Source organism: Dermochelys coriacea, chromosome 1, assembly GCF_009764565.3.
Source record: "Dermochelys coriacea isolate rDerCor1 chromosome 1, rDerCor1.pri.v4, whole genome shotgun sequence".
In the NCBI taxonomy this organism is placed as follows: domain Eukaryota; kingdom Metazoa; phylum Chordata; order Testudines; family Dermochelyidae; genus Dermochelys; species Dermochelys coriacea.
Window position 1 is genome coordinate 112,159,352 of NC_050068.2, and position 27,278 is coordinate 112,186,629.

The 27,278-nt window shown below is 42.7% G+C and overlaps 1 protein-coding gene across 1 annotated transcript in view; it reads right to left on the reverse strand.

Annotated features, from left to right (window-relative positions):
• Window positions 1–27,278, reverse strand: part of RASA3 (RAS p21 protein activator 3) — a 265,746-nt gene that overhangs the window by 208,233 nt on the left and 30,235 nt on the right. The gene's annotated exons all lie outside the window — the stretch shown is intronic.

Below are 27,278 nucleotides of genomic sequence, written 5' to 3' on the forward strand. Positions count from 1 at the left end.
CTGTGTTAGTCTGTATTTGCAAAAAGAAAAGGAGTATTTGTGGCACCTTAGAGACTAACAAATTTATTTGAGCATAAGCTTTGTGGATCTGGACATGGGTGACTTGCCCAAGCTCACTAGAAGTCTGTGGCACAACTAGCATTTGAACCCAGATCTCTTAAATCTAAATCCAATGTCCCAGCTACCAGAAGAAGACATTGTCAAAAGATCTATAGAGTCCATTAATAATAGTTGTAAGACGACAGGTTGGACAAAAAGCATTTTAATTACTTTTCAGCATTTAAGAGAAACTATCACCCTTCTTACATTCTGATTCATGAAGATTTCATGGTTCATCACACAATAATCTACCAATTGCCATTACTTGTGTCTTGTGTAGTCTGGTTTGCTGTTGCCCAGCCACTCCTTGCAGTTTTCCATCAGTGTACTCCTGTGTATCATATCAGTCTGTTCACAACATTATCTCCACTTTTTCTTGATGCATAACTAAAATACTTCATCTTTAATATCTGACTTTCCCCATAACAGGCACTCCATGCCCCATTGTTTTCATTTCCATTTGTTAGTCATTCTCTGTTTCCATTAGATGAAATCATAGAAAGCAAAGTATTTTGCTTACAAGACAGTATTTCTGGATCACTGGAAGGAACAGGGAATAAAAGAATGTGGAGCTTCTAGGGCACCAGTTAAAAGCTAACAAGTTTGTAGTGACCATATCACAGCCCCTGGCACTCCATAGGAGCCCCTGCTGGCTAAGCATCACACTGTCAGCATTCTCTGCCACAGTTTCCATCCCAGTCTGCTCAGCTCTTCACACACCAGTCTGTGCTGAAGATGTGGCTTAGCCCTCCAGCCAAGTCATAAACCAAACTTAACCCCTTCTGGGGTAGCAAAAGTGCCACTTAAGAAGTCCCAAACAAAAAAGGTTCCTCTGCCCTTTCGGATTTCTCTTCAGCCCACCCTCAGAGCCTGGGAACAAAGCCTGTTCTGAGTCTTTGCCCTGCTCTGACATAATACTATGGGGAGCCAGGCTGGTTCCCCTGAAATACACTTATTAGACCTGGACTCAGGACCTTCCACAAGAGCCTGGCCACTCCCTATGTTTCCAACTTCCAGACTGATCTCCCAGTCCTTTTATAAAGCCCAGGTGACCATTACGATATCACCTGACACTCCTTAGTCCCACCCTCAGGCTAGCAAGCAGCTAATTAATTATGGCACATCCCATCTGCCCTTAAAGGGCCACTTGCTATGTGACAGTGCAAAAATTACTGTCTTCCATCTATTCAGTGACCTATGTGACAAGCTCAGGTGCTCTGTCCAGTTCTTTGTGATGAATGTCCATGTCACACAAAATAACTCAACAACTGGAACAAACAGCCTCCCTTCTTGATGGTCTCAGCTGATTGTCCAGGGTCTGGATGGATACAGGGACTGAACTTTGCACAAAATACACCTGATTGTGACAGACCTCAATTGTTTTTTCTTCTGAGAATCAAAGAGGATTGGGGGATAGTGCAGTCCATCTCAGAACTGAGCAGTACTTTCAGCAGCTGGTCATGGAGAGGGATGTTAGTGAAGGCTATAAATATCATGCATGGACATTCTGGGAATGGGATAGAGATAAGATGGAGAGGAAAATCCTCTGGTCCCACCTGAACTCACAGATTTTCTTCTATATTGTTGTCTTCATTCAGATTATAACAGCTTCCCAAACTAGGAAAGTGGGTGAGAATTTAAGTAAAGATTTCTAAAGCCTTCCTTTCCTCCTCTCAGTGCCCAAACTCAAATATAATTTAAATAGGTTATAAATACATTGTAAAAAAAAACCACCCAAAGTACGTAAGTTGCTCTTTTAAGGTCACTGGGAGAAGAAGACCAAAGTCCTGAGGTAAGTGGGGAAATGGGATACCGGGAAGAAGCACGAGCAGGAGAGCGCAAGAGGGAAGGGCTCCTGCCTCATACTGAGAAAGTGGGACGATCAGCGAGTTATCTTAAGTGCCTATACCCAAATGCAAGAAGCCTGGGAAACAAGCAGGGAGAACTGGAAGTCCTGGCACAGACAAGGAATTATGATGTGATTAGAACAACAGAGACTCACATGACCGGAGTACTGTCATGGATGGATATAAACTGTTCAGGAAGGACAGGCAGGGCAGAAAAGGTGGGGGGGGGTTGCATTGTATGCAAGAGAGCAGTATGACTGCTCTGAGCTCCAGTATGAAACTGCAGAAAAATCTGAGAGTCTCTGGATTAAGTTTAGAAGCGTGAGCAACAAGGGTGACATAGTGGTGGGAGTCTGCTATAGACCACCGGACCAGGGGGATGAGGTGGACGAGGCTTTCTTCCGGCAGCTAACGGAAGTTACTAGATCACAGGCCCTGGTTCTCATGGGAGACTTCAATCACCCTGATATCTGCTGGGAGAGCAATACAGTGGTGCACAGACAATCCAAGAAGTTTTTGGAAAGTATAGGGGACAATTTCCTGGTGCAAGTGCTGCAGGAACCAACTAGGGGCAGAGCTCTTCTTGACCTGCTGCTCACAAACAGGGAAGAATTAGTAGGGGAAGCAGAAGTGGATGGGAACCTGGGAGGCATTAATGATCTGGAGATGGTAGAGTTCAGGATCCTGACACAAGGAAGAAAGGAGAGCAGCAGAATATGAACCCTGGACTTCAGAAAAGCAGACTTTGACTCCCTCAGGGAACTGATGGGCAGGATCCCCTGGGAGAATAACATGAGGGGGAAAGGAGTCCAGGAGAACTGGCTGTATTTTAAAGAATCCTTATTGAGATTACAGGAACAAACCATCCTGATGTGTAGAAAGAATAGTAAATATGGTAGGCGACCTGCTTAGCTTAACAGTGAAATCCTTGCTGATCTTAAACACAAAAAAGAAGCTGACAAGAAGTGGAAGACTGGACAAATGATCGGGGAGTATAAAAATATTGCTCAAGCATGCAGGAGTGAAATCAGGAAAGCCAAATCATACCTGGAGTTGCAGCTAGCAAGAGATGTTAAGAGTAACAAGAAGGGTTTCTTCAGGTGTGTTAGCAACAAGAAGAAAGTAAAGGAAAGTGTGGGCCCCTTACTGAATGAGGGAGGCAACCTAGTGACAGAGGATGTGGAAAAAGCGAATGTACTCAATGCTTTTTTTGCCTCAGTCTTCACGAACAAGGTCAGCCCCCAGATTACTGCACTGGGCAGCACAGCATGGGGAGGAGGTGACCAGCCCTCTGTGGAGAAAGAAGTGGTTCGGGACTATTTAGAAAAGCTGGACGAGCACAAGTCCATGGGGCCAAATGTGCTGCATCCGAGAGTGCTAAAGGAGTTGGCGGATGTGATTGCAGAGCCATTGGCTGTTATCTTTGAAAACTCATGGCAATTGGGGGAGGTCCTGGATGACTGGAAAAAAGTCTAAGGTAGTGCCCATCTTTAAAAAGGGAAGAAGGAGGATCCGGGGAATAACAGGCCAGTCAGCCTCACCTCAGTCCCTGGAAAAATCATTGAGCAGGTCCTCAAGGAATCAATTCTGAAGCACTAAAAGGAGAGGAAAGTGATCAAGAACAGTCAGCATGGATTCACCAAGGGCAAGTCATGCCTGACTAATCTAATTGCCTTCTATGACGAGATAACTGGCTCTGTGGATGAGGGGAAAGCAGTGGATGTGTTATTCCTTGACTTTAGCAAAGCTTTTGATATGGTCTCCCTAGTATTCTTGCCAGCAAGTTAAAGTAGTATGAGCTGGATGAATGGACTATAAGGTGTTTAGAAAGCTGGCTAGATCACTGGGCTCAATGGATAGTGATCAATGGCTCCATGTCTAGTTGGCAGCTGGTATCAAGTGGAGTGCCCAAGGGTCAGTCCTGGGGCCGGTTTTGTTCAATATCTTCATTAATGATCTGAAGGATGGTGTGGATTGCACCCTCAGCAAGTTTTCAGATGACACTAAACTGGGAGGAGTGGTAGATACACTGGAGGGTAAGGATAGGATTCAGAGGGACCTAGACAAATTAGAGGATTAGGCCCAAAGAAATCTGATGAGGTTCAACAAGGACAAGTACAGAGTCTTGCACTTAGAATGGAAGATTTCCATGCACTGCTACAGACTAGGGACCGAGTGGCTAGGCAGCAGTTCTGCAGAAAAGGACCTAGGGGTTACAGTGGATGAGAAGCTGGATATGAGTCCACAGTGTGCCCTTGTTGCCAAGAAGGCTAACAGCATTTTGGGCCATATAAGTAGGAGCATGCCAACAGATCAAGGGACGTGATCATTCCCCTTTTCTTGGCATTGGTGAGGCCTCATCTGGAGTACTGTGTCCAGTTTTGGGACCCGCACTTACAAGAAGGATGTGGAAAAACTGGAAAGAGTCAGCAGAGGGCAACAAAAATGATTAGGGGCTGGAGCACATGACTTCTGAGGGAGAGGCTGAGGGAACTGGGATTATTTAGTCTGCAGAAGAGAAGAATGAGGGGGGATTTGATAGCTGCTTTCAACTACCTGAAAGGAGGTTCCAAAGAGGATGGATCTGGACTGTTCTCAGTGGTACCAGATGACAGAACAAGGAGTAATGGTCTGAAGTTGCAGTGGAGAGGTTTAGGTTGGATATTAGGAAAAACTTTGTCATTAGGAGGGTGGTGAAGCACTGGAATGCGTTACCTAGGGAGGTGGTGGAATCTCCTTCCTTTGAGGTTTTTAAGGTCAGGTTTGACAAAGCCTTGGCTGGCTGGAATGATTTAGTTGGGGATTGGTCCTGTTTTGAGCAGGGGTTTGGACTAGATGACTTCCTGAGGTCCCATCCATCCCTAATATTCTATGATTCTAGTCTCCATTGTTGAACTGTAAAAGAACTGAACTGCGGTGGTCTATTACATATATACAGATAGCAGATATCACCTGTCTGAGCAAAAAATCCAGGCAAAGTGGAATGCTACTTTTTGGATGTGGATATCTCTGTTAATGACAATACATTTCAGTGCTTCTCTTCATTGAAAACATATGGGTTTGTATATCAGCTCTGCCGAGGATTCTTGGGACTAAATTAGACTACGCAGAAGGTCATTTTCTGTGACTCATTTGTGCCAGGCAAGGAAATCACTTTCTTTCAATGATCTAGATGATAGCTTTCACTTGGGAGGAAATAGAATTATGAAATGTTCTAATCTACTTTAACATAGTCTAAGAAGCTAACAAAACAAGTAGCTACTAGGTGCTGGGTACCACAAAATTGCTATTAGATATTTACTCATCCTGAATATTTTTGTAGATCCTTCTCATCACCATCACCAGTAAAAGAGAAGTTCCTACCAAGTCACTTCATTTTACACAATTAAAAAAAAAGAATTAAATACAAATAGTACATCACTTAGATAAGTATATAAATTGACAGTGGCAACCAATATGTCTTCTGCAGTGGAAGTTATAAAAAGAAAAGGAGTACTTGTGGCACCTTAGAGTGTAACATTTATTAGAGCATAAGCTTTCGTGAGCTACAGCTCACTTCATCGGATGCATCCGATGAATAACATGTCATTCTACATGTTACATTGTTCTTTGGAAAAGTTAATGAAGTAAAATGACTGCTAGTAATAATATACTAGGATTTTTCAAAAAAGCAGTTGATTAGATAAGTCCCTCACAGCAATAAGAAACTATTAAGGGAAATCATTATTATGGTGTGGTATCTTGAGAGAGGCATGGTCAAGCGTCTTGAAAATATAACTGGGAATAGAAACATCTGAGTTTTACTCCAAAGTTTCACAAACTTGTTCTGAGGCCTTGAACAATTTGTTTACCTTCTCTGCTCTCTCCTCATCTGTAAAATGGAAGTAATATGTATCTACCTTAGAGGTAGTTTGTGAATGCTAAGTAGATGTCTGTAAAGTGCTTTGAACATGAAAAGTGCTTACAGTGTAAAGGCCAAGGCTTAAAGATAGATTTAGGAACCTATCATTAGGCACCTACGTTTGAAAAGTTTTGCTTAAATATTATTATTGATGCTGCATTGCAATGTTTGCCTTGTAACATTGCATCAACATACAACTGAATTGGGTTATAGCAACAAAATGCGGTAGAGGACCTGGGATTTCTATACATAACCAGCCTCAGAGGCTGGATATCACAGGGGACTCTTTAAGGAGTGCACTGACTCAGGGAGGAGGTAAACTGCTTGTTAACCTGCCAGGCAAAAACAGGGCTAGCATAGCCTGGACGAGAGTGGCTGGTTTTATTAGGAAGCTAACACCCAGTTACCACAGGCAAGACTCCTTCTCACTGGAGGCAGGCAGTAACAAGGTGGCTCACAGTCCTGGGTGCCCAGAGAACCATCATAGCAATATGATGACAGATATTACTGGAAGAGTGTAAAGTAATGCACTTGACTGATGGGATCTGAACTTGCAGGATCTTCTGAAGAAGAGACTTACGCCTGGTCTACACTGGGGAGGGCGGGAGGGGTGAATCCATCTAAAAGTTACACAACTTCAGCTACGTGAATAACGTAGCTTAAGTTGACGTACTTAGATTTACTCACCGCGGTGTCTTCACTGCGGGGAGTCAACTGCTGACGCTCCCCCTCGACTCTGCCTGTGCCTCTCATTCCTGTGGAGTACTGGAGTGGACGGGAGAGTGCTTGGGGGTAGATCACTGCCTGCCGATCTAGCAGGTAGTATAGACACCCTTAGACTGCAGTTCTGCAAGCACTTATGCATATGCTTAACGTTAATTTGCCCCCATGACTTCACTGGAACTATGCACAGTAAAATTAAGCACATGCATAAATGCTTTGCAGAATCGAAGCCTTTGGAATATATTATTCAGGGTGGTAAAAACTGACAATTCATTAAAGAATAGATGTCTACAATTAAGGTAAAAAGCAAACAGTGCTTGTTTACATTAAAGTACACATAAAACAATGCCCCCAAATCATGCAATATCAAATGATAGATAATCCACCAATTTCTTTTGTAATGTGTTCTGCTACAGTTGTCTGCCCTTAAAAAAGATAGAGCAGAAATTGAAAAGTTGTTGTGCAGGGAAATGAAGATAGAGAATTGTATGTGGGATGTACATATGATGAGAGATTATAAAAGCTTGCTTGGAAAGAAGTCCTAGAGAGAACCTGACTGAGGTAGATGACATGATGAAGCATGTAATGAATATTGCTCAGTGCCTCCTTTGTATCCTGTCTCGTGATGTGAGAACAAAAGGGGACACTCAATGATATTAAGGGGGCAATAGATTTGGAACAAATATAAGGAAATAATACTTTAATTGAGAATCAGTGCCTGGATTGATGATTGAGTCAAATGTGGCTGGATTTTAAAATGAGCTGGATAATTTTATGAGCACTAATAACATTTTTAGCTCTAATTTGCAAGCTAAGATAATAGGAGTAGTCAAATCTTATGCTTCAGGCCATAAACTCATCAGCTGTAGAGGTCAGGAAAAAGTCCAATTCCCTCACCTAATCTTCTTGTGCAATTTCACACAATTGGCTACACACATTGTGAACTGAAGTCATTCATTCATTCAGAATGCATAAAGGTGCCCATCCTGAGTGCTGAGTGTTTTTACATAGTTAGTGTTCATATTAATATAAAAATGGACTGTTCATCCCACCATCAAATCAATATACAGCAAACAAACCCAGAAAATGAGATCCCTACATTGCAGACAGTAATTAAGCACCTCCAAACTTCAGCCCACCTCCTCTCTAAATGGCTGGGAAAATAGATGGATTTTGCAGCATGCCTAAAAAGGTCATTTATTTGGGCTATTTTAGACCAAAAAGGGGGGAGTGACTTTAAAAGTTGGCAACCCTCATGAAGAACTCTTTGACAGCAGCTCCCTTATATATTTCCTGGAGGGACTCCAACTTGTGCGATTCCAGTGCCCGCAACTGCAGCAATATGATATGATTAGAGATAGGTTTCTCGCTGGTAAATAGGCCCCAAACCATTCTGTACTGGGGGTTGCTTTCCTTAGAAAAGCATCAGTTGCTTACCACCACCAGAGGCAGGATAACAGACTGCATGGATGAATCATGTTATCCAGGGTTTATCACTATCCATTGAGAATCATTTATATGGTATTTTTAATTTGCCTGGTACTTCATAAACAGTAAAACATATTTCTTACATCAAAGATTTTTACTATCTGAAGGTTTGTCTTCACAGCCCCACAATGTAGACTATGGCAGTGTGAAGTTCAGCGTGCGTTAGTGTTAGTAGTGCTGTAACTCCCTTGCGGTTGCGAACGAAAAGGTACCTAGTTCATGTTAACTTAGTCCTGTTTAAAGAAGACTGTTAATGTGATTTGTCTTGAAAGACAAGACAAATACAACACAAGACAACAGTTAATGGAAGAGAGAACAAGGAGAGGTTATTGGTGATGGGAGAGAATTGATGTATTCCTGGCAGGATGTAGGTTTTATGGAGGGATTTGAAGGATGAGAAAGAAACGATTGGGGGTACAGGTTTAGGGGACAGTATGGCAAAAAGGTGCAAAGCCAAAACAAAGGGAGCAGTAAGGAGGAGCATTGGGAGAAGCATAGGGAGCCAGTGTGTGTGGTGCAGGGTGGAAGAAATTAAAGATGGGGATAGGGATGAGATTATGTACGATGGTGAAGGTTAGGAGCTTGAATATGATTTTATAAGAGATGAGTTAAGGGATTCAGAGAGAGAGAGAGAGATTGTACAGTTAGAGCATTTTGAACACATTCCTGTTGAGAAAAGGCAAGGTCAGAAAGAAGAGTTAAAGTAATCAAGGTGAGAGGTGACCAAGGCATGGACAAGGGATTTACTAACAATGACAGTGAGGAAAGGGCAGCTTTTGGCGATAATAAAGAAGAAATGACAAGATTTAATGGGAGAAAACTAGATACCATTGTGATATATGAGCATGATAGAAATGCACATATAGGCCAGATCAGATAGATGGATTAGAAGAGAGGAAAGAACAGTTGAAGACTGCACTGCAGTTGGAAGCCTGGGAGACAGGAAGGGTATTAGATGGCTCTTGGCACAGGAAGAATAGGCTTCCTCAGCTAACTTCTAAATATAAATTTCCAAGTTAAAATCTAATACTTAAGTAAGCCATGGTAACTGGTCTTAACTACTTTGCTGTGCGTTACAGGATTTAGATCTAGATGAAGTGCACCTTCACTAAACACTTGCTAGTTAAACTGGTAAAGTATTGTCATCTGGCTCATATCGCACTGATGCAAATAACCTTTGCTCTCCCATTAAGGCACAAACCTCTCCGTCTTTCCGAAGAAAGATTATACTTACTGTAATTATACTATGATCTTACTGGAGATAATAGCAGCAATAAACATGTACAATATGAAAAACAGTTAATTTTATTACAGCATAATAAGTATATACTGCTATAGCCATTCCAGTCTCTCCCTCATTAGCCTTTTGAGTAATGGGTATAATTAGGCATAAACATAGGAAAAATTGGAGAAAGCTGAAATTCCTTGTGCCATTCATATTGTTTTTTTTAAAATAGGTGGTCATGAAAACCATCATAAATTGCTTGTATTTCACAAATGATATATATAAGCAACCATTATCTAAATGGTCTTCATATCCTACAGCTTGCATGTCACTAATTCAGCTGCATTCTGCCTATTCATTCTGACCTGGTGACTACTTTGACATCACAGGCCTTCACCCTCACTCCTCCTCTCATGTAGCTGGAGTACCACTTCTGGAGATAGTAGGGAGCACATGTGGGGTAATTCCTTCCACACAACAGCAACAGGGAAAGGGAGGAACCCTAAATACAGTGGAAACTCACTGAGCGGAGTGCAAGGGAAGGCTGCACAAACCAGAGAGCACAATCTCAAAGGCTCCCCCCATCCCCAAACACCCATAAGATAAAACCCCACTGTCTCAAAAATCGCTTCCTAACTTCATGGCATAAACAAAATGAAGTGACAGATGGTATAAAGTTTATATTGACTTCAATTGGGAAGGCCTGCATAACTCATCCATAAACTCCACCACTGTGAGTAAAACAGCCATCCCACACATGTGGCAATAAATATTTTATGGAACCATTCATGAAATCATGCATTTTCTATGAGTCAGATCCTGCAGACTTTTACTGGACCCAAAACTCGATTGAAATCAATGTCTGAGGGTTAGGTTGTGAACCCATTACTCTCCTTGGTGAGTATTTGCCACTGAATTCACTATGGTTACTCATTTGAGTAACTGCTCACTAATGAGGGTAAAGAGATCACAACCTGGCTCTCAGAAAGGACTGCTTATCTGGGCTTCATGGGCCAGATTCTGTCATTCTTACTCATTTTGAGAAATACCTTTCTCTGACAGTAGTACCACTGAAGTCAGTGGGAAAACTCATGGAGTAAGGTACTACTCCACGAAAGTAAGTGTGACAGAATCTGGATTTTTAACATTTAATTATATAAGTCAGAGCCCATATAGCTTATTTTGCAGACACGGCTGTGCAATGAAATGATCTTCAATCATAGCACATGTTCAAAGACACCATTATACTAGGAAGCTCAATTAGCCAGATGGTTATTTGGAGATTTTTGGAATATCAGCAGTTTCTTTGATCCATGAGATTGTTTTTTCCATTTAGCTTTGGCTTTTAAATTTCATCCTCTACTTGATTACTAAGTATTTAATTATATATTAGCATTGATAACTACTAATCTGTGCCAATTATGCAATCTTATTTTATCACTAATGATTACACAGTTTATAATGTGCTATATAATGTGTACATTTAAGTAAGTTTCTAAGTAAACAATCTGGAAAACACACCATTTATACCCAGATTTCATTACAAGCACAATCATCTGCCACCTGCTGGAAATAGTTGTGGTATTTCAACTTAGTTCTAAAGACAGAAGTTTGGTCTCTGGTCAAATAAGCACAAATGTCATGGAGCAAAACATGCTGTAGTTTATCTCACACCCACTTAATAAATGTTATTTGCACATGAGGGGACTTGCACATTCTTATTAAACCATCATATAAAATTTTTAACAACCAGACATTGACATACAGAATGTAGTGCAGAATCATTTATGGTACTGCAGCCAATCAGAAAGGAAGATACCTTTTAAAAACCCAATTTATTGCAGCCAATACTATGTCAGCACTTGAATATTTTTGGTGATAGACAGTTGAGAAGTAACAGAAATAATAGATAGGCAGCTCCCCCACAACTGTGTCAGTTACAACTATGTGTTCCGTTACATTGTCCAAAAAAAATTAAAAAAAAAAATAAAACAAACAATGGGAAAAACTTAGTTATCACTCAGTCAAGGAAAGACAGAATCTAAAGATTTTGTGAAAAATGTTCAAACTTGGGTGCCTAACTCACTCATGCAGAATTCAGCAGCCCACTTGCTATGCAGTGTTTCTTTTCACATTAAACCCTTGCTCTGCAATCTGCACTGGCTGCCTATTGGCTTCCAGATTGATTTTTAAAGGTTGGTTTTCACTTATAAAAAACCCAAATGGTCTGGGACATACCTATCCCACTCACTCTGACATCCTGCCACAATTGCAGTCAGTGAGTTAAGCTGAGGCCTACCAGGTATGAGAAAAAGGGGGTGGCTGACAGAGGGCCCAGAACTTTGGAACTGACTTCCTCTGTAGGTCCTGAACAGCCTGAGTTTGTAAGTCTTCAGGAAGCACTTCAGGAAGTATTGCAAAACCCACCTTTTCTCTCTTGCCCATGAGGAAGTGGGTGTTGGGTACAGCTGTGTAGTGATGAACTGAGACTCTGGAGGGGAAGTCAATAGGGGTTCTTGCTGGATTTATGCTGTTGCTGGATTATAGGATTTGATCCAAGGTAACAGATAGGTCTGTTTGTTTACTTGAGTTTTTTTTTAAAAAATGATCCAGGGTGCCTAGAGAACTGGATGGACACTTATTGTAGAGTGCACAAATACAAATACATAACATTGCTTTAGAGATGCTTCTGTTTGCTACTCTCATATCCATGTCGAACACACTCATGCAGCTGATCTCAGTGTGCCCAATAGGTTCATATTCTGATATTTGTATTCAGGGAAATGCAGAGTCTCTCTTTGACAGTCATTTTTTTTTTTTAAAGAGATAAACAGTGAGAGTTGGAAGGTGATGCCAGACCACAGATTGCTGCTGAAAGGTCATCCACTTTCATGGGATGGAGCGGAAAGGAATTATGAAGGAGACTGATGGGTCTTGGGAGCTAATAAAACTAGATAAAAGTAACAAAGTAAAATCCTCATTTTCTCCTCTACAATTTTTCAACATCTTTCTAAACTATTACGTATTTTTGTATTAGATGGTGTTGTGTAATAAACCCCACAAACTGTTTTTAACGTATGAAGCCATATTAAATTAGCAGTAAACAGTATTAGGCGATACATTCCCACGCTTTCTGAGTGGTAGAAAATACAATGCCTGGGGCGTGTATTGACAGGCAAGGAATGCACATCCTATTGCATTATATTGCTTCATTATTGCAAAGTGCTTCAAATGCAACATTAGAGTTCTTAAAATGAATATTAACCTCAGCCCACTTTTGTGCACACATGTATGTATCATTGTACAAACACCTATATAAGCCTGTTTGGGTTTTGTTTTTAGCTATAAGCCTTTGTAGGGTTCCAGCATACTTTTCTGTTCTTGCATGAAATCAGATCTGGCTACTTCAGGCCTTTGGAAGTTTTCTGCCCTGTGCTGCTTTTCGGGAGCTATCATGTCTCTTCCTCAACTTACGCCTTGCCTACATTGACAATCTGTTCCTATTCTGGCCATCAGTGTAGCTGCATCAGTGCAACTAACACATACGGAAAAGTAAGCTGAAGTTTGCACTGGTAAAGCTTAACGTGATTTCAGCTCTACCAATGAAAATCTCAGCTATTTTTGTCTTACATTTTGCACTTCTGCTGACATGTTAGTGGCTGGAATGGGGGAAAATTCTGGGTAGACATAGCCTTACTGTAGCACACCACCGCCAAATATTTTTCAACTCTGCCTTTTTACTGCAGGTTGGTGGGAGCTTTGATTTTGCAAAAGGTTCTTTAAAAGCTTTTCTTTAAATACAAAAACAAAGTGTATCCCATATACTTTTCATAGTGCTTTTCTTTCACCCTCAATTACTTAAACAATGGGTGGGAAACACACTACTTTTTCTAACTAAAAGTTAGTTCTGATGATTTCTATTAATGGGGCCATGGATTAAAGCATCCTGCAATAGTGCTTACAATCAGATTCTATTCTTAACAATTGCCAGGTATTGACGTGCACAGAGAGAACTGGTCCTAATCGCTCACTCCAGCCGCTCTTCAACCTGCTTTTTTAATCCCACTGACCATGGATGGATTCTTCAATTACTAGGGAGGGTGTTTTGCTTATGAGTTACTTGATAAGGGTGTGAGTATGAAGGGTCTGGGTCAGATCTCTGGATTGTATCAAACAGATTGAACTGACAAAAAGTGGTTTCTTTCAATCTCTCCTAGTGACAATCCAAGAAAATGCAATATAGAAGCATAGAATCATAGAATATCAGGGTTGGAAGGGACCTCAGGAGGTCATCTAGTCCAACCCCATGCTCAAAGCAGGACCAATCCACAACTAAATCATCCCAGCTAGGGCTTTGTCAAGCCTGACCTTAAATACCTCTAAGGAAAGAGGTTCCACCACCTCTCTAGGTAACCCATTCCAGTGCTTCACCACCCTCCTAGTGACAAAGTTTTTCCTAATATCCAACCTAAACCTTCCCTACTACAACTTCAGACCATTACTCCTTGTTCTGTCATCTGGTACCACTGAGAACAGTCTAGATCCATCCTCTTTGGAACCCCTTTCAGGTAGTTGAAAGCAGCTATCAAATCCCCCCTCATTCTTCTCTTCTGCAGACTAAATAATCCCAGTTCCCTCAGCCTCTCCCTGAGAAGTCATGTGCTCCAGCCCCTAATCATTTTTGTTGTCCTCTGCTGACTCTCTCCAATTTTTCCACATCCTTCTGGTAAGTGCGGGTCCCAAAACTGGACACAGTACTCCAGATGAGGCCTCACCAATGCCAAGAAGAGGGGAATGTTGGCATGCTCCTACTTATACGGCCCCAAATGCTGTTAGCCTTCTTGGCAACAAGGGCACACTGTGGACTCGTATCCAACTTCTCATCCGCTGTAACCCCTAGGTCCTTTTCTGCAGAACTGCTGCCTAGCCACTCGGTCCCTAGTCTGTAGCAGTGCATGGAAATCTTCCATTCTAAGTGCAAGACTCTGTACTTGTCCTTGTTGAACCTCATCAGATTTCTTTGGGCCTAATCCTCTAATTTGTCTAGGTCCATCTGTATCCTATCCCTACCCTCCAATGTATCTACCACTCCTCCCAGTTTAGTGTCATCTGCAAACTTGCTGAGGGTACAATCCACACCATCCTTCAGATCATTAATGAAGATATTGAACAAAACCGTCCCCAGGATCCACCCTTGGGACACGCTGCTTGATACCAGCTGCCAACTAGACATGGAGCCATTGATCACTACCCGTTGAGCCCGATGATCTAGCCAGCTTTCTATCCACCTTATAGTCCATTCATCCAGCCCATACTACTTTAACTTGCTAGCAAGAATATACTCAGGGATCAAGGGCCTGATTCTGCAAAAAACAAACACACATGAGTTACTTTAGTCATGGGACTCAACGTGTTTAAAGCGAGGCACATGCTTAAATACTTTGAAGAATCAGGGCCTGAAGTATAATCACTTTGAGATGATCTGGTTATTTTTCTATTCTACATAGGTTTTTATATCGCGGTCATCACCACAGTATTTAGAAAAAAGTCATCAAAAACTGAGACTTAATTTGTTTTTAATGTAGTTTTCTATAGAATTGGTTAGAGGAAGCTTTTAAAGTTTTAAAATAAGCATTTTTAATCTCTCATTTTTTTCAAAGTGTGCGCATAAATTACAAACCAAAAGCAAATAGGAAATAAGGCACTTCTCGTGGTGAACGTTATTGCCACAAGACACATGATCTACACCTTCCAAAAAAGCATCTTTCTTAACTTAAAGAAACATTCCATAGCTGAGCCCAGCACAAGCAACACAAGCAGCTGCTGGAACTGACAGCTTGTGGGCCAAACTGATCTCTCCTTCTGACATGGAGACCGCGGGAGGATGGGGTAGCAACTCACTGGCCCTGCAACACGACCAGATGGGAGGTAACTCATGGCCCACTTACCATCACCAGCACCACTCTGTGGCAGTTCAAACTATGCAGGGCTCCAAGCTCTTTGAGTCTATCACTAAAAGGGCAGCCCTGCTCAGAAATCAGGTCCAAATGGAAAATAAGTCAAAAACTGTAAATCAATAACAGTTTAGAGTGTTCAGCCCCTCAGAAGAAGCACTCAGCACATTTCAAGATTGAGTCTTTAACAGATGCTCTATTCATGGAGCAATGTAGATCTAAAATGTAGGTAGGTTCACATTCATCATCTTACTTTTATACTGAAGAAAACAAGCATATAGAAAATTCTATTTGAGTTTCACGGAAGTTTGTATGCACCTGAAGCATGCTATAAACTAGGGAATAAGCTTTTTGCAAATCTTCCAATCTTTGTTTTATTTAATTTTGTTTTTAATTATTTTTCCTCAGTATATATCTCTTGCAATTAAGGAATGACAGGTAAGACCTTATATGCATAATGTTGCATGTGGAAGTTCCCATAGCTGCTATACAAACATTGTGTAACCTACCGGCTTAATGTACTTTAAATGTATGTGTTACATTGCAGAGATAGTAAGCCAGATATTCTGATCTGTTAAAGATACTTTCTGCCCTCCACAATCACACAAACCAACCTTAAAGCCAACTTAACTGACCAGTGATTCATAGATCCCAAGGCCATAAGGGGCCATTGTGATCATATGAGAGGTCAGACTAGAAGGGGTTCTCAGGACAAATTTTTTGGTAGCTCCTGAGTGCAGCCTCCAACTCTTGCCGGTGGCCGCTCTGACAATTTTTCCTCAAATACTTTAATTGGGGGGGGGGAGAGAATATGCACATATACATGTCCAAATCAGTGTAATTTATTTATTGCCAGATAATCTCACTTTCCACAAGAGACTTACTAACAAATATACAAGTATCACTTTTCACAGCAGCCTTACTTAGCACTGGCAAGCCTGGGGAGAAACTAAGCCCTGGATGGGGGAGGCAGTGGGGACCGGGGCGAGTCAGAGGGGGATTGGTGAGGGGCAGGGGAGGGAATGGGGAGGGCTGGAGCCTGAAGCCCCATGGCCGAGCCTGTCATCCCACTAATCCAGGGCTGAAGCCCAAAGCCTGAGCCCTGCCACCTGCTCCTCCAGCATTGTGCCCCAGCAGTCTTCAGAGGGAAACAGGGCCCAACATCTGTTGGTGGCCCCAGCAATCAACACCAAGGTGGTGCATCCTGGAGCAACAGGTAGAGGAGGGGCCACTATTTTGCCCCCAACCCTCCGATCACTGCCCAGGAGGCTGTGGCCATGGTGGCCACATTTGGGAAACATTGGACTAGATAACACAGGCCGCAGAACTGCCCCAAAATAATTCCATATCTTTTAGAAAGAAATCCAATCTTGATTTAAAAATGTTAACTAATGGAGAATCCACCATGAACCTTGGTAAATTGTGCCAATGGTTAATTACCCTTACTGTTAAAAATTTACACCTATTTCCAGTCTGAATTTTTCTTGCTTCAACTTCCAGCCATTGGATCATGTTGTACCTTTCCCTGCTTAGATTGAAGAGCTCATTAGTAAATATATTTGTTCCCCATGTAGTACTTATAGACTATAATCAAGTCAGCCCTTAACGTTCTCTTTGTTAAGCTAAATAGTTTGAGCTCTTCGAGTCTATCACTATAAGGCAGGTTTTCTAATCTTTTAATCATTCTTATGGCTCTTCTCAGAACCAAGGTCATCAACATCCTTCTTGAATTGTGGGCACCAGAATGGGACACAATATTCCAAGAGTGATTGCAGAAGTGTCCAATACAGAGTAAAATAACCTGTCTATTCCTATTTGAGATTCCCCTATTTATGCATTCCAGGATTGCATTAGCTCTTTTGGACAGCATGTCACACTAGGTATTCATGTTCAGGTGATTATCCATCCCCCTTCCCCCAGTCTTTTTCAGAGTTACTGCTTCCAAGGATAGAGTCTCCCATCCTATAAGTATGGCCTACATTCTTTCTTCCTAGGTTTATATATTTACATTTAGCTGTATTAAAAAGCTTCTACCCAGTTTACCAAGCAATCCAGACTGCTCTGTATCAGTGACCTGTCCTCTTTGATACTAACTGCTTCCCCAATTTTTAGGTTATCTGTAAACTTCAATTGTGATGATTTTATGTTTTCCTCCAAGTCACTGATAAGTGTTAAATAGCGTAGGGCCAAAAAACCTACTGGAAACATACTGCTTCATGACAATTCTGCATTTACAATTACTTTTGGAGACCTATCACTCAGTTTTTAATCCATTTAATGTGTGCCATGTTAATTTTATATCATTCTAGTTACTTAATGAAAATGTCATGCGTTAACAAGTGGAAGATACTCCCAGCAGAGGGAATCATGTGGGAGTATATGGCCACCAGTAGTGTTGCCTAAACTACACTCCTCCTACCCCTCAGCACAGAAGGTATGCCTGGGAAAGGGGGTGCAGCTGCTGGAACAGCCCCTTGGGCCCAGAGGTAGGTAGGCATTAAAGGTGAGCAGCCTTGAACCTTCTCTACTTTTTTTTTTTTTTTAAACACACACAAGATTGGATCAGCACGGTGGGTGGCCCCAGCAATGTAGGACACGGCCACAGAGATGGCTTATGGTCACTTCTTCTTCTCTCTTACTTCCCAAAACATAAATTCAGGTGGAGCAGAAAATCTGGGCCAATTCTGGATCTGCAATGTTTCCACCATCCATTTTCCCTCATTTCCCCAGAGCCTGATCCAAAGTTCACTGAACTCAGTGGAAAGCTTCCCATTGATTTTAATGGGCTTTGGATCAGGCCCTAATAGATTATTACATTCCCAGCACTTAAGATGATTTATTATGCAAAACCCATTAAGGCCACAATTCCACAAAGCAAATCAGGGCCTCACTAAAAATATTTAAGCAATGCTGATTGTTCAAGAAAAAAACAAAACAAGGATGTAAAGTTGTCTGATTTTCATGAATTAGTGCATACATGTATACCTTAGCATGAATTAAGTGCAAGGCTTTATTTGAACTTTACAGCTTTTGTATTCTTTATTAATTTTACAGACAGACATTCTCCAGATATTTTTTATATTAATGAAAAATGATTGGAGCTCTCCAGTGGCCAAAATCATACTTCTCAATTCCCTTAACTGTTTGTGAGAGAGTGGAAAATGTCTGCTTCACAGATCAAAATTAGTATGTGCAAAGGTTCTATTTTTACTACTATCATAAATATCAAGGGAAGGGTAACCACTTTCTGCATACAGTGCTATAAAATCCCTCCTGGCCAGAGGCAACATCCTGTTACTTGTAAAGGGTTAAGAAGCTCAGTTAACCTGGCTGGCACCTGACCCAAAGGACCAATAAGGGGACAAGATACTTCCAAATCTTGGGGGCGGAGAGGAAGGATTTTTGTTTACATGGTTGTTCTCTCTTCGGACAGAGAGGCCAGACAGAAATCCATCTTCTCCAACCCATCCTAATCCAAGTTTCCAATATTGCAACCAGTATAGGTAAGCCAGACAAGGCGGATTAGTTTATCTTTTGTTTTATGTGAATTTTCCCTGTATTAAGAGGGAGGTTTATTTCTGTTTTCTGTAACTAAGGTTTTGCCCAGAGGGGAATCCTCTATGTTTTGAATCTGACTACCCTGTAAAGTATTTTCCATCCTGATTTTACAGACATGATTTTTACCTTTCTTTTAAAAAAAAAAATCCTTCTTTTAAGAACCTGACTGATTTTTTCCATTTTTCCAAGATCCAGGGGTTTGGGTCTTTGATGATTTTGTAACCAATTGGTTAGGATATTATTTTCAAGCCTCCCCAGGGAAGGGGGTATAGGGCTTGGGGGAATATTTTGGGAAGATGTCTCTAAGTGGTTTCTTTCCCTGTTCTTTGTTTAAAACAGTTGGTGGTGGCAGCATACTGTTCAAGGACAAGGCAAAGTTTGTGTCTTGGGGAAGTTTTTAACCTAAGCTGGTAAGAATAAGTTTAGGGGGTCTCTCATGCGGGTCCCCACATCTGTACCCTAGAGTTCAGAGTGGGGAAGGAACCCTAACATGGTGGCAGAGCGGTGGGATAATTTTGAACCAGAGATCATTTTGAACCAAAAGCACAGACCTGAAGAGGTTTGGTTTTTAAGCCGAGAGCAGCTAGAGGGTTTTCTGTCTATTTGCCTGGAGACAGAAGTATTAGTTTTTTTACAAAGGGATTTTTCTTTTTTGAGCTGGAGTTTTTTCTACCTAAAGGCAGGGTAGTTAACCTCCTGCAGGGAAATTCACAAGTTTTTTTTTCCCCCTAACTCTCGGGTATAGCTAGAGTTAAGCACAAGAAAGCAGGAAAATGACTACCAGTGAAGCAGCTAATAAACTAGAGCTGGCCAGATTCGAAGCTGAAAAGAAACAAAAAGAGCATGATAGACAGATGGCCCTAAGGCACTTGGAGATGGAAAGCAGAAAAAGCCAGGGTGGAGGCAGAGGAAGCTGCCCACAAGAGAGCTGTGGAGGAGAAAGAAAAAGAGAGGAAGCTTGCACTGGAGGTGGAGAAGGCAAGGGCTCAGCAGAATATACCAACCAACCCGAGCAATCCTTCTCCAGGTACCACTTTCCATCCCAGAAAGTTCCCCACCTTCAAGGCAGGTGATGATACCTTAGAAAACTTAGAAAAGAAAGGGCCTGCCTTGGGTACAGCATCTCTACAGACCAGTACATGGTAGAGCTGAGGTAGCTCAGTGGACCCCTAGCAGAGGTGGTGGCTCAAATGCCTAAGGAACACATGAACAGTTATGAACTTTTTAAAACCCAGGCGAGAGTCAGAATGGGGCTAATACCCGAGCATTCCCCTTGGCGGTTCAGAGCCCTAAGGTGGAAACCAGACGTGTCATTTACCCGACACGTCTACCACATTGTGAAACACTGGGATGCCTGGATATCAGGAACAAGTATTAAATCTCCAGAAGGTTTGCCCTTCCTAATGCAAATGGAGCAGTTCTTAGAGGGTGTTCCTGAGGAAATAGAAAGATACATCCTAGATGGGAAGCCCAAAACTGTAATTGAGGCAGGGGAGATTGGAGCCAAATGGGTGGAGGTGGCAGAAAAGAAAAAAAAAAAAACCTGGTAGCAGTTGGGGCAAATATCAGAAGGGGCAACCCAAAACACAACCCTATCACCGGGAGCAACCCAAGGCTCCACCTACATCCCAAGGAAAACCCCAGACACCTTATCGTCCCACCACACCATTCTCCAGCAACCTACCTCGCCCCAGTGACAAGTCAACTGGGCGAGGTTTTAAATGTAATGAACTGGGGCATGTGAAGGCCAACTGCCCCAAGAACCCAAACAGATTACAGTGCATTGTACTGGGGTCACACCAAAGGTCCTCAGGCCCAGATGCCTCCCAGATACCCTTAGAGTGAAGGGAAACAGTGTCGGAGGAAAGAAGGTTACAGTGTGGAGGGACACTGGTGCGCAGGTGTCAGCTATCCATCAATCCTTAGTGGACCCCAACTTAATCAACCCAGAGGCCCAAGTGATGATTCAACTCTCCAAAGTCCAACTCTTTCGATTTGCCTACAGCCAAGTTGCCTGTCCAGTACAAGGGCTGATCAGGAATGTGGACTTTTGCAGTCTATGATGATTATCCCATTCCCATGCTGCTGGGGGAAGACTTGGCCAACCAGGTAAAGCTGGCCAAGAGGGTGGGAATGGTCACCCGCAACCAGACTAAACAAGATTCCACACCTATCCCTGTTCCTGAGCCTTCCACCAGGGCCCTGTCTCTGTTACCAGAGACCCAGATGGAGGTGGTGGAATCGGATCCCCTGCCAATGACTGCAACGGCCGTAGTGGATCCAGTCCCAGAGACCCAGCCAAAGCCAGTCCCCAAACCAAAACTGGCAAAGCAACCAGCACCAGAACCATTGCCAGCACTGAGTCCAGGGCTTGCGATCTCATCTACAGCTCCAACACCAGAGGGCACCACTGAGCCTGCACTGGCGGCAGCAGCAGATGACCCTACACTAGAGGCTCAGCCAGAGCCTGAAATACCCCATAGTGCACCAGCAGAGAGCTGTTCACCATCAACGGAAACAGCCCCATCACCTGCATCGCTTCCAGAGGGACGAAGCCCAGGTCCACAATCCAGTGAGGAACTGATGTCTCCAGCATCAAGGGAACAGTTCCAGGCTGAACAGGAAGCAGATGAAAACCTCCAGAGAGCTTGGACAGAGGCACGGAGCAACCCACCGCCTCTCAACTCTTCTAATCAATCCCAGTTTGTTGTAGAAAGAGGACTTTTATACAAGGAAATACTTTCTGGGGAACCAGGAAGACTGGCATCCTCAGAGACAGGTGGTAGTTCCAACTAAGTACCGGGAAAAGCTCTTGAGCTTAGCCCATGATCATCCTAGTGGCCCTGGTGGGGTGAACAGAACCAAAGACGGTTTGGGGAGGTCATTCCACTGGGAGGAAATGGGCAAGGATGTTTCTGCCTATGTCCAATCTTGTGAGGTATGCCAAAGAGTGGGAAAACCCCAAGACCAGGTCAAAGCCCCTCTCCAGCCACTCCCCATCATTGAAGTTCCATTTCAGCGAGTAGCTATGGATATTCTGGGTCAGTTTCCAAAAAAAAAAAAAAAAAAAAAAAAAAAAGACACCCAGAGGAAAGCAGTACATATTGACTTTCATGGATTTTGCCACCCGCTCTCCGGAAGCAGTAGCTCTAAGCAACATCAGGGCTAAAAGTATGTGCCAGGCACTAGCAGATATTTTTGCCAGGGTAGGTTGGCCCTCCGACATCCTCACAGATGCAGGAACTGATTTCCTGGCAGGAACTATGGAAAGCTTTTGGGAAGCTCATGCGGTGAATCACTTGGTTGTCACCCCTTACCATCATCAAACAAATGGCCTGGTGAAGAAATTTAATGGGACTTTGGGGGCCATGATACGTAAATTCATAAACGAGCACTCCAGTGATTGGGACCTAGTGTTGCAGCAGTTGCTCTTTGCCTACAGAGCTGTACCATATCCCAGTTTAGCGTTTTCACCATTTGAACTTGTATATGGCCATGAGGTTAAGGGGCCTGTCATAAATATAAAGGGAAGGGTAAACACCTTTAAATCCCTCCTGGCCAGAGGAAAAACCCTTTCACCTGTAAAGGGTTAAGAAGCCAGGATAACCTCGCTGGCACCTGACCAAAATGACCAATGAGGAGACAAGATACTTTCAAAGCTGGATGGGGAGAGAAACAAAGGTTCTCTCTGTGTGTTGCTTTTGCCGGGACCAGAGCAGGAATGCAGGTCAGAATTCCTGTAAAGGGCTAATAAGCAATCTAGTTAGATATGCATTAGATTCTGCTTTGTTTAAATGGCTGATAAAATAAGTTGTGCTGAATGGAATTTATATTCTGGTTTTTGTGTCTTTTTGTAACTTATGGTTTTGCCTAGAGGGATTCTCTATGTTTTGAATATGATTACCCTGTAAGGTATTTACCATCCTGATTTTACAGAGGTGATTCTTTTACTTTTTCTTCAATTAAAAGTCTTCTTTTAAGAACCTGATTGCTTTTTCCTTGTTCTTAAGATCCTAGGGTTTGGGTCTGTGTTCACCTATGCAAATTGGTGAGGATTTTTATCAAGTCTTCCCCAGGAAAGGGGGTGTAGGGTTTGGGAGGATTCTGGGGGGGAAAAGACGTTTCCAAGTGGGCTCCTTCCCTGTTATATGTTAGATGCTTGGTGGTGGCAGCAATAAAGTCCAGGGGCAAAAGGTAAAGTAAAGTAAAGTAGTTTGTACCTTGGGGAAGTTTTAACCTAAGCTGGTAAAAATAAGCTTAGGGGTTTTTTCATGCCGGTCCCCACATCTGTACCCTAGAGTTCAGAGTGGGGAAGGAACCTTGACAGGGCCATTACAGTTGGTGAAGCAGCAATGGGAGGGGTTTACACCTTCTCCAGGAACTAATATTCTGGACTTTGTAACCAACCTACAAAACACCGTCTGAATCTCTTTAGCCCTTGCTAAAGAAAACCTAAAAGATATTCAAAAAGAGCAAAAAGCCTGGTATGATAAACATGCCAGAGAGTGGTCCTTCAAAGTAGGGGACCAGGTCATGGTCTTAAAGGCGCTCCAGGCCCATAAAATGGAAGCGTCATGGGAAGGGCCATTCACATTCCAAGAGCGCCTGGGAGCTGTTAATTATCTCATAGCATTTCCCACTTCAAACTGATAGCCTAAGGTGTACCATATTAATTGTCTAAAACCCTTTTATTCCAGAGAATTAAAGGTTTGTCAGTTTACAGCCCAGGGAGGAGATGACGCTGAGTAGCCTGAAGGTGTCTACTATGAAGGGAAAAGTGCTGGTGGCATGGAAGAGGTGAACCTCTCCATGACCCTTGGGCGTATGCAGCGACAGCAGATCAAGGAGCTGTGCACTAGCTACGCACCGATGTTCTCAGCCACCCCAGGACTGACTGAACTGGCATACCATGCCATTCACACAAGTAATGCTCACCCAATTAGAGCCCAGCCTTACTGAGTGTCTCCTCAAGCTAAAACTGCTATAGAACAGGAGATCCAGGATATGCTACTGATGGATGTAATCCACCCCTCCCGCAGTGCATGGGCATCTCCAGTGGTTCTAGTTCCCAAACCAGATGGGGAGATTCGTTTTTGCGTGGATTACCGTAAGCTAAATGCTGCAACTCACCCAGACAACTATCTAATGCCACGCACAGATGAACTATTGGAGAAAATGGGATGGGCCCAGTTCATCTCTACCTTGTACTTAACCAAGAGGTACTGGCAGGTACCGCTAAATGAATCCGCCAAGGAAAGGTCAGCCTTCATCACACATGTCAGGCTTTATGAATTGAATATGCTCCCTTCTGGGCTGCGGAATGCACCCGCCACCTTCCAAAAACTTGTAGATGGTCTCCTAGAGGGATTGGGAGAATATGCAGTCGCCTACCTTGATGATGTGGCCATATTTTCGGATTCCTGGGCAGAAACCACCTGGAACATCTACAAAAAGTCTTCAGGTGCATAAGGGAGGCAGGACTAACCGTTAAGGCTAAGAAGTGTCAAATAGGCTTCAGAGTGACTTACCTTGGACACCAGGTGAGTCAAGGAACTATCAACCCCCTACAGGCTAAAGTGGATGGTATCCAAAAGTGGCCTGTCCCAAAATCAAAGAAACAGGTCCAATCCTTCTTAGGCTTGGCCAGATATTACAGGCAATTTGTACTGCAATACAGCCAAATTGCCGCCCCACTGACAGACCTAACCAAAAAGAAACAGCCAAATGCAGTTCAGTGGACTGAAGAGTGTCAGAAGGCCTTTAACCAGCTTAAAGTGACACTCAGGTCTGACCCTTTGCTAAGGGCCCCAGACTTTGACAAACCGTTCCTAGTAACCACAGATGCATTCCAGCGTAGTGTGGGAACAGTCTTAATGCAGGAAGGACCAAATCAAAAGTTCCATCCTGTTGTGTTTCTCAGCAAAAAGCTGTCTGAGAGGGAAAGCCACTGGTCAATCAGTAAAAAGGAATGTTACGCCATTGTCTATGCTCTGGAAAAGCTACGCCCATACGTTTGGGGACGGTGTTTCCACCTGCAAACCGACCATGCTGCGCTACAGTGGCTTCATACCGCCACGGGAAATAACAAAAAACTTATTCGGTGGAGTTTAGCTCTCCAAGATTTTAATTTTGACATACAACACATTTCCCCCCAATCTGAAGCAAATACTCACCAGCAACCACACACCACACAACAGAACCACTAACCCAGGAACCTATCCTTGCAACAAAGCCCGTTGCCAACTCTGTCCACATATCTATTCAGGGGATACCATCATAGGGCCTAATCACATCAGCCACACTATCAGAGGCTCGTTCACCTGCGCATCTACCAATGTGATATATGCCATCATGTGCCAGCAATGCCCCTCTGCCATGTACATTGGCCAAACTGGACAGTCTCTACGTAAAAGAATGAATGGACACAAATCAGACGTCAAGAATTATAACATTCAAAAACCAGTTGGAGAACACTTCAATCTCTCTGGTCACTCGATCACAGACCTAAGAGTGGCTATACTTCAACAAAAAAGCTTCAAAAACAGACTCCAACGAGAGACTGCTGAATTGGAATTAATTTGCAAACTGGATACAATTAACTTAGGCTTGAATAGAGACTGGGAATGGATGAGTCATTACACAAAGTAAAACTATTTCCCCATGGTATTTCTCCCTCCCACCCCACCCCCCACTGTTCCTCTGATATTCTTGTTAACTGCTGGAATTAGCCTACCTGCTTGTCACCATGAAAGGTTTTCCTCCTTCCCCCCCCCTGCTGTTGGTGATGGCTTATCTTAAGTGATCACTCTCCTTACAGTGTGTATGATAAACCCATTGTTTCATGTTCTCTGTGTGTGTGTGTATATAAATCTCTCCTCTGTTTTTTCCACCAAATGCATCCGATGAAGTGAGCTGTAGCTCACGAAAGCTTATGCTCTAATAAATTTGTTAGTCTCTAAGGTGCCCCAAGTACTCCTTTTCTTTTTGCGAATACAGACTAACACGGCTGCTACTCTGAAACACATTTCAGGAGCTTCCAACAAAGTGGCTGATGCACTCTCCCTTGAAAGTTTCCCAGAAATAACTGGTCCAAATCGTCCTTAAGATGTGGGAAATATTGTTAGTCTTTATACAGTTAGTAGTATATTTAGAGATGCATGTGTCTTATTAACTCTGTTTTCTCCTAGAGCTCCAGGAAGAAATCACAGCCAGTGTTTCACCTTATCTGTGATTTGGGGGCGGGGGGCATGTTATAAATATCAAGGGAAAGTTAACCACCTTTCTGTATACAGTACTATAAAATCCCTCCTGGCCAGAGGCAACATCCTGTTACCTGTAAAGGGTTAAGAAGCTCAGTTAACCTGGTTGGCACCTGACCCAAAGGACCAATAAGGGGACAAGATACTTTCAAATCGTGGGGGTGGGGGGGGAGGGAAGGCTTTTTGTGCTCTTTGTGGTTGTTCTCTCTTCGGACAGAGAGGCCAGACAGAAATCAATCTTCTCCAGCCCATCCTAATCCAAGTCTCCAATATTGCAACCAGTATAGGTAAGCGAGGCAAGGCGGATTAGTTTATTTTGTGTTTTATGTGAATTTTCCCTGTGTTAAGAGAGAGGTTTATTCCTGTTTTCTGTAACTTTAAGGTTTTGCCCAGAGGGGGATCCTCTGTGTTTTGAATCTGAATACCCTGTGAAGTATTTTCCATCCTGATTCTACAGAGATGATTTTTACCTTTTTTTTTTTTTTTTTTAAATAAAATCCTTCTTTTAAGAACCTGATTGATTTTTTCCATTTTTCCAAGATCCAAGGTTTTGGGTCTTTGATGATTTTGTAACCAATTGGTTAGGATATTATTCTCAAGCCTCCCCAGGAAAGCAGGGGTGTAGGGTTTGGGGGGAAGACGTCTCTAAGTGGTCTCTTTCTCTGTTCTTTGTTTAAAATGCTTGGTGGTGGCAGCATACGGTTCAAGGACAAGGCAAAGTTTGTACCTTGGGGAAGTCTGTAGTCTAAGCTGGTAAGAATAAGTTTAGGGGGTCTCATGTGGGTCCCCACATCTGTACCCTAGAGTTCAGAGTGGGGAAGGAACCCTGACAGCTACTGTTTCTGTTTGTTGGGGCATCATTTCATACAGCTTTTTCTAAAGGAGAAAAAAACCCCTTCTGATCTAAAACAAAATTAATTGAAATATAAAAGCCAAGTTAGATGGTAAATGGTCAAGTTAAACAAGACACAGATCTGTTAACAACTGGCTTGTGCAAACTCCTGCGAGCTTCCTCTAGTTCACCAGTGATCAGATGGTATTACGACAAACCAAGGTTACTGGGCTATCTTATCAAATTAAATCGTGTTGGTATTAATGTATATTTATTGTGGCTTTAAAAAAAAGTAGATACTTAGCAGCAAAGAAATATTTTAACACACTAATGCAGTTCTAAAGACTACATCCCACACTATGGGTTTGCTTTGTATTGGGGTGATGCATACC